Source organism: Heterocephalus glaber, unplaced genomic scaffold (assembly GCF_053883595.1).
Source record: "Heterocephalus glaber isolate CG9 unplaced genomic scaffold, H.glaber_assembly_v1.0 deba00000347, whole genome shotgun sequence".
NCBI classification, from domain to species: domain Eukaryota; kingdom Metazoa; phylum Chordata; class Mammalia; order Rodentia; family Bathyergidae; genus Heterocephalus; species Heterocephalus glaber.
This window is the reverse complement of record NW_028258143.1, coordinates 62,969,708-62,978,698: the sequence shown is the minus strand read 5'-3', so window position 1 is coordinate 62,978,698 and position 8,991 is coordinate 62,969,708.

Here is an 8,991-nt window from a genome sequence, read left to right as displayed (position 1 = left end):
AACATTATAATTAAACTTGAATACTGAGGTTTTAGTTTAGAAACAACTCATATATTAACATATTTTGTCTTAAAAGAGAAATAAATAAAATGTGCCATAGGTTCTTCACTACTGCTATAGACATTACTATTTTCAAACCAACTATGTTGTGCTCACTTCGGCAGCACATATACAAACAGGCTATGTCACAATAAGATAGTATGAGTTAAGAGTTTTATTGATTAAATATTTATTCATTCACTTTGAAAATTTAAATTTTTATTGCTAGTAAATTTAAAATCATGCAAGAGATTTTTGCGAGAAAAGGCAAAAAATTTCCATGTAACAAGTCATATGCATTCAGACACTCAAGGAATTATAAATGTAAAAAAATAATTATTTATTGTTATGAAAATATATATATTTTTTATGACTTTTCCTTATGGTCCTGATTTCCAACCCTAATGAAAAGAACACTTTGAAGAACTAATAATAACGAGTTTATCAGAGCACTTGAAAAAGGTGTTGGTAGTAATAAATATGTTCTTATTACTAACAACCCAATGTAGGATATACAGTAGCATACATATTGCCTAAATGTGTAATACCTTCATGCTTTCAGACTCTTTAATAATTGCAGTACTCTCAGATCCTAATTCTTTTATAGTCTTTGTATGACTGAGGTAGGTAGAGGAAATATATTTCTAGCTGTCTTGGCCTAAGGAATAATTTTGAGTCTTTAGTGTACTGTTTATGACTGATAAATATTTCCAGCTGAAGAAAATGAGCATGTGTTAATCCTAGCTAGAATGAAAAAAAAAATAAAGCAAAAATCAAGGAGAGCATTATGAAGGCTAGGAGCATTTAGGCAAGGCAATCAATATATAATAAGGAAGGAAAGGCTGAAGAGTGTAACTAGAATGAAGCTGATTTGTCTTTTCAGTACCTTTTATTTACTATCAAAATGTGTCTGCCTTCTCCAAAGAAAAGAACCTACTAATCATTTTAGTCACTATTGCAAGGCTACCAGAAAAGATTACTGCATGAAGGCAGAAGGAACTCTCACCCTCATTCTAAGACTACCATCTGGGCAATAGTAGACTCCCTAGCTCAGCAATCATTTCAAATAACGAGATAATCTGTGTGGTTTTTTGTGAAGTCACAATCATTCTACAAATCTAAGTTGTCATCTCTGCATCTACAAAGATAAACACCACAAAACAATCTTAAATTCCCTTTGGAGGAGTGCAGAAAGTTAGGGAATGATTTATTGTTTGCACCTAATCCAAGTTTATTTTGTAACTATATATTAGTTTGGAAGTATGTGGACAGTATTATTCCCTTCTGTAACATATTTTCAATTCTCTCTGGATAAATGTATGAGATTTACATTAAAAGTGAACATAATTTTGTTCATAATCCTTCAAGGCTTAAGTTTAGCTTGAAGTATTGACTAGCAGGAGACTCTGTTGCATAGCTTAAGTGAAGGTCATCAGACCTGAATTAGAAATAAAAGGCATGGGAGTACTTGTACAATCAGACCACATCTGGGGCAAGAAAATAGAGATGGACTAAGAGAACCCATATACAAAACTGTAGAACAGTAGGAATTAACCTGGGAACAAGTAGTTCTCGGAGCAAACAGAGTTAAATGTCTCCTCTTGCTTTTGCAAAAAGATCTCTAACATAACAGCTTTCCTACAGTAGTTATAAAGAGAAAATAGGCTTCCAGTGAGTCTGCTTGGCTCCATCTGGTGGTGGGGAGGTGGCACACTCAGGCACAATGGCAGAATGTCACGCCCCACCCTGTCCTGCTGAATTAGGATCCACAATTAAAATCTCAAGGGGATGTTTATGCACAGTAAAGTCTGAGAAGCACTGCTCTAAAGAACACGTGGAATTGCTGACTAATTGCTTCTTCCATGACACTGGTCAATTCCACATGGACAATAAATCCTGGAGTCAATTACCTCTGTTGTTCCCCCACTCTTTCATTGATGGTTGGAAGTCAACCAAGACCAGAAAGAGATAGAAACTACCTATGTTCATGCTCTGAGGTCTGGCTGGTTCCCACTCATCTAAGCACCTACAGGACGCGGGTGATTTTCCTGCCCTTTAAATCACCCTGATGGGAAGATGCAATGGAGCCTGAAGGGAACATACCATACTTCTTGATTTTCAGGTGACAATACCTTAAAGTGGCCACATTAGCTTCGTGGAACATTTTCTAAGACAATGTGACAAGTTTACATGAATGAGAATGTTTCAGATTTGGTTTTGGGGTTTTTTTGTAGAAAATAATGGCTAATACAACATTTTTTCAGAGATTAAGAAAAATGTTAATACATTTTATGAATCACATGAATAAATGTTACTATATTAATTAGGTATTGCTTCTTGTTTCTAAATAGAAATATTATACTATTAATGTTTAATGCTCTATGAAATAAAATAATTCACTACTAAGCAGTTTAATTTCTCATTTTCTACTTGCAAGTCTTAAGTAGGTTTTTACGCATTATCATAAAAGATTGTGTCAGAATTTATTTCCTAGAGAGTAAGCAAAAGATAATAAATTAACTCACAGGAAGTTTCAAAATCTAGTAATTTTCTTTCATAAATTGTGTTTCCATCCCCTTTTAGTCCATACACCATCCTCATTAAAGAACGGCTTCCATATGGAGACCCTGGAAATCAACCCAAGTACAATCTCCTAAATCAGTTGCAGCAAGTGGGCTGTTGTTCCTGTAGCAAATACTCAGACACTGTATGGTAATGACAGTGGGGCCTGTTATTGAACAGCCTTTTCTCCTTCAGAGAGATATTGGTTTGGAAATTTTCCAGTACACAGAGATTTTCAAAACAATGCATTTTTACTAAAATTCTGTTCTTTATGTAAAGCTAGAAATGAAAAAACATAAATCATGTTTGTCTTTCTTATAAAAATGTGGTAAAAATGGAGCTTGTATTAAATTTAGAAAGTTATCCTCGAGATGAAGATGCTTTATACTAACTGTAAAATGAGGAGAATTGTAAAAAATAAAGATACAGCTTTTATGCACTTGATCAGATATCATTGTAAAGTCTAAAGGTATGTCTAAAGGTAGCTGATTTAGAAATTGCAATCATATTTTAAATTTTTTAAATTATGTTATTTTTATTGTAGTTACTAGAAATAAGTGTTTTATGCTAATGTTATTCTTGAATGTGTCTAAATAAATTAATAACTTCAGCAGAGAAAATTTTCAAGATTAATGTAGTTCTTTGAGGATAATTTAAATCAGTGCCACAGTTATAAATAATTAATAGGATATAGACATTATCTGAAAATTTTTTAAATGTTTTATAAATAATCAGATAGCTTATGATTCCTAGAATGTATTCCTCATAATTGTAACTTCAAATTAGCATTTTTGAAGAATAGAAGTAATGACAATACAAGAGAATGGCACTGTGAACCAGAAGTTTTTAAAGTGATAATCTTCTAAAATTATTTTTGCTGAATTTGTTGGTACAAGCTCTCACAAACATGAAAAACAAAAGAATGCTTTCCAATTATGCTACATAAGTGTTTCTAGAAAGCTATGAATACAAAGTACAGCCCTATTGCAACTCATGGTTCTAGATCCTTAATAGTGAGGAAAAATCTGAAAATTTCTAGACCGAAGATTTACAAAATTAGCCTAAATAAATCTCCTATGAAACAATGCTGACATAAAACCTAAATATCTCTATAGAATTGGAAAAGATAGGCTGGCTATCACTGAAATACTGCTCACAGAAAATCAGTGATGCCAGACTGTTGCTAGAAATGTTCCAGACAATTCTGTGAGATCATAAAGAATAGGAGCAAGTGTAACTTCATTATAGATCCATCTACATTTTCCAGCATCATCATGATAGACTCTGAAGTGGAAGCCAAGAGAATAATAATAAAATTTCAATAATCTTGATAGAAGTTAGCACATGGTCCTCCCCTATTTCTAAGCTTCAACCTCTACAAGGACTGGAAGAATTTTAAATCCAATGTGGTGCGTCTCTGATCAAGTTTGAAAACTACTGATATAACTTAAAGCAGGAAGAATTTAAGAAATTAGAGCTCAATATGATGGGACATATCAGCAAGTTATTCTTGCTTCCATTCTTAGTAAGTGGACTCTGGACAGCCAGGCTTCCGATTTACATGGCCATCCCATGATTGGCTTCCCTGGACCACACCAATTAAAAAGGAATTATCTTGGGCTGCACATAAAAATGTAATACAGTTAATGTATATAAATAACAACACATATATTTGTTATATTCTATATAATTTTTATACTTGTATAATGTATACAAGTAACAAAACCTTATTTATATTTTAACTTACTGAATTAATTTTTTAAATTACACAAGCCCAGTTTTAATTTTTAGATAAGAAAATTGACATAACAAAGAATGCATGTTTTCAAGGCACACATGTATATAGGTAGGCTGAAATACTATTAGTAGTAATCACTGCACATTACTCTCAAATTGCACAAGTTCACTTAATGTCTGATGGAAGCAGGTTTATTCATACCTAGAAAGTGATGGAAAGATTAACTATGCGGAGGACACAGGAGACAGAGTTAGCACTGCACTGTGCGCTCCCCGACGTAGCATTCAGTTGTCACTTAGGCAATCTGTAGTCCAGTACCAAATGTTCAAGTCATGAAAAATATGGCAATACATTCATAACGTTAAAAGTTTATCATCTTGTGGGGCCACATTACCAGCTGTCCAGGGCCACTTGCTGAACCCTTGCTCTAGATTTTATTTATACTATATACCTCTAATTTGTTCTGTATGCTGAAAACACTAAATCTCTGCATTGAAAATGTTCTGCTTCCCAGACTGTAGGATTGGAATCCTGCTTTACTCTTATCCAAGTAGGTAACTTCCCAGGGACTCCACCCTGATTGCAGTTCTTGTCCAGTGACAAAAATTTGCTACCTGATGTTTTTCTTCAATGCTTGCATACTTCTTATCCTTGAGCTTCTCAATTCTGTGGTCTAACTGTTGGACCTGCTATAATGATTTCTTTGTGAAGCATATACTCCTTAGGTATTTTTATGCCTTTGAATATAATACAAAATTGGATTATCTCCTATGAAGTTGCTTATTTTTTCTAGGAAATATAACTTTAATAAATTTTCATAGTCATTGTCCCTAGCTATGTCCTCACAAGCAGGAAGCCTTGCCATGCTTGAATTCCATCCCATAGGAATGAAAAAATAGATTGATGCTGGAGCAATTCTAGATATGCTCAAAAAGATTAAGAAGATCCATTCAAACCTTTAATGCTCCACAATCCTCCATCTTCAGGCCTTTTAATCCCCTATCTAAAACTGGCATATTCTGGCCATGAATATGTGCTGTACCCAGCTCTTATTTTAAGGAGCAGAAGGACTGCTGCACGCTCAACCTCCCACAGCTCCATGCCAAAGCCATGCTTCCTGCACAATGTTCCTGGCTGTTACTACATTTAGAGGTATACTAAAGCCAACCCATTCCTGGTTTGAATGTTCCAACAGCTCGGTAAGCCTTTCCTTCTTAGAACTGCATGCAAAGACTTTCCCCCTCAACCCTCCTTATTACCCTGTCTCCTTCACAAGGGTCAAACCTAAACTGTGGTCTCTCAGTTTTCCTCTCCTCTAATTCCCTAACAGAAATTTTCCCTGACAAGCCTCTCATGCAGATAATCCTGTCTCGTGTTCATTGTTTAGCAGACCCAAACTAACAAAAGCATGATGGGGATGACAACTGAAGGCGTCCAGGGACAGTCACCCCAACATGTGCCATCCTGGTTGCTGATTATTTAGATCTGAAGGAAATAAGAGAGCTGCAAATACTAGAAGTGACTACTCTGATAACCTCCATTTCTACTTAAAGCCTGGTTTTGCCCAGGAAGTAAACAATGACCTCTGGTCTCTGCTCTGAGTTCTCATTTAACTAAACCGATAATGCAGGAAGAAAGATGATTGAAGCCTGTCAACACACCTTGACAATCCTTTGTCACACTCCATTGCCTTGTATTTCAGTCCTACTCAGTATTCAAAGAGAATCATTTACAATCCATTGTCTGTACTGTGGGCCCAAGGGACTTTGTCAGAGATGATGTTTCTCCAAGCCCATTAAATTCACCTGCAAACCACTTACTATTTCTCTAAAAATTATGCACATTCTCCATTCTCTCCCTCTCCTAGGAAAAATCATGAATCATGTTGGGGAGGTGAATAATTGTGTTTTGTGACTGTCTCTGTGCACATAAAAACTTTGTGTATCTTTCCCTTTCATTCCCACACAACAAAAGCACTTTGATAATACATTACATAATTTTATATATTACTAAATAACAGATGTATTAACTGGTCTATATGAATATCTAAGCAAAATAAGAAACTGATATTTGGTTCTGAATTTTTCACTTCAGAAATTCTGGTTTTGGATGATGGAAAATTAGTCATTAATTTCTATTAAATTTTTCTGGTTGGATTCTAATAGTACAGATTTAAAACTTATCAGTATTTCAAAGGAATTTATTAATTCTCATAAAAACCATGCTCAGCTTTAAATCACCTTACTTTTAAAGCAATGAAATTCAGATTACAATTAAAATCTAGCTAATTCAATTAATAAAGTCCTACTGTATATCATATCTATAAATAAATGTCCTAAATTTAAAGGAGAGATATCCTTAAAGATAATAAGAAATATAAATTGATCTTTAAAGATATTTTGGGACTTCCAGGAAGATGGCAGAATGGTGAATAGCCTCTCCAAGATTTAATGAACAGACACTGGAATATAATGATGCAAGGAGGAGAAGAAGGAGGAAAGTGGGTCCCCAGGACCCGGAAAGGATCTGGTGTGAAAATTGACGTGCACAGAGAGAGTAAAGAGAGAGACTGCAATGAAGAGGAGGTAGGTAGCAGGCAGCACTCTCTCACAGAGCTTGGACTCATGGTGTGGAAATGGGGGGGTTAACTTACAGATGCATGGTGACTACTGGTGACCCCAGAGGACTCCAAGGAGAAATGTACCAGTGGACTGGAACAGTGGATACACCCAACTGCAGCAGCTGGTGAGTTATCTGGATTCAGACATCACCTAGGAGAGGACAATTGGCTAGTAGTCATCTTGGTGAGGAGCCAACTGAGCTTGGAACTCAGAATAGCTATGGGCTGACTCAATCCAGTGGCTCATAATGTCTCAGTGTGGGTGCTGAGTTCAAGTCAGCAGGAGGTCAGGGAGTAGAGTTCAAGACAGCAGGAGGCATAAGGGTCAAGGAATCCAGTTCTAGCCTCATAGCCAGAAACCGGAATGAACTCCAGAAGAACTAAAGGAGCAGGTTGGCTGGGATTATCAACTACCCCACCATGAAGCTACAGCTGGCTTGCTGGGATTAATCAGTTTGGCTCTGGACTCTATCTACCCACATTGTCTACCAGTGACAGTAGTGACACACCTTGAATTGAACTTTTTTTCCCTTTTTTTTCTTTTTCTTTTTTTCCTCCTCTCTGGTTCTTGTTTTGTTTTTCCTTGATTATTTGAGCATGGTTTCTAGTTTTTTGTTGTTGCTGCTTTGTTCTACTTTTGTTCTTATTTTTTCCTTTTCTCTTTTCCATCTGTCTCCTTCAGCAGTTTCTTAACATTTGTCCTCCAGCCTTGCTTCTGATATCTTCCTGTTTCTATTTTTGTTTTTCCCCCTGACCCCTTTTAAACCCTCTCCCCAAGGGTAAAATTTATATATTAAGGGCTTATTTATTCCATACAATTTTTGGATCATTCTAGATTTAATTATATAACCACAAATCTAGTTCATATGGTTAAAGATAGAAAATTAATAGTTACCACAGTTTGTTAATTTCTAGGCTGTATTTGATGCTATTGTTATTGTTGATTTTAATTCTTTATCCAAGGTGACATAATTGTACTAATCAGTTGTTCCTCCTGGTATACCAAGACTGAGACTGCATAAGGATCTTAAAAAAAACAAAACAACCCTACAGGCTAGTCCCAAACAACTGGCAGCTAGGCCAAGTAGGCAGAAAGCTCTTATCCTCAATAAAGTGGATAGGCAGGATCTTGCAACAGACTCAAAACCCAAAAGCTACACCCGAAAGACACTTCTGAGAAGTAGTCATTTCCTAAGGGTTGTGAATACAGGCAATAAAGCTATTCACCATAAGCAATTTATAATCATCAATCCAGGAATCACTAAAACATATAGAAAAGGAGAAGACACTGAAACAAGATGCAACTCCCCATACTTTCAGCTCACCAAAGGCAAACCCCAGGGGCAGTGAGGTGGAATAATCTAAAAGCCACCCACCTGGACTCTCTAAAGTTGTAACAGCAGAAGTAACAAAGCAGATGAAGGAGGCTCTGGAAAAAAATCAAAGCAGGAATAATTTCCCAGATAACTACAGAGATGGTGACCAGAATGGAAGAAATGCTTGGTGACTCTAAAGCAGATACAGAAAAAAAAAAAAAGAAAAGGAGCTCAGGAACATGATGAAAACCAGGAACACCCAGTGTAGGAAAGAAATGGAAACCATGAATGCCCAGCTTAAAATGCATTCAAACCGACATCCAGGAGATTAAAAGCTCCATTAAAAGTATACACAGCAGAATGAGCCAATATGAGACAGAATATTAGAAAGAGAAGACAGAATTGCAGTTAGCAATCATAAAAAAAAGGATTTCTTAAAAAATAGCAAGGGATAATGAGAAATCAATCCAGCAGCTGCTATATGATGCAAAGAAGAGTAACATAAGATTGATTGAAGTCAATGAAAAAGCAGGACATAGCAAAAATGACATAACAAACCTATCCATAGAAGTAATGGCAGAAAACTTCCCAAACAGGGAAAAAGAATTTAACATACAGATAAATGAGGCATACAGGACTCCAATAAACCACGATCAAAAAATAATATTCCCCAAGGCATATGATAGTCAGTATTCCAGAAACTCAACACAAGGACA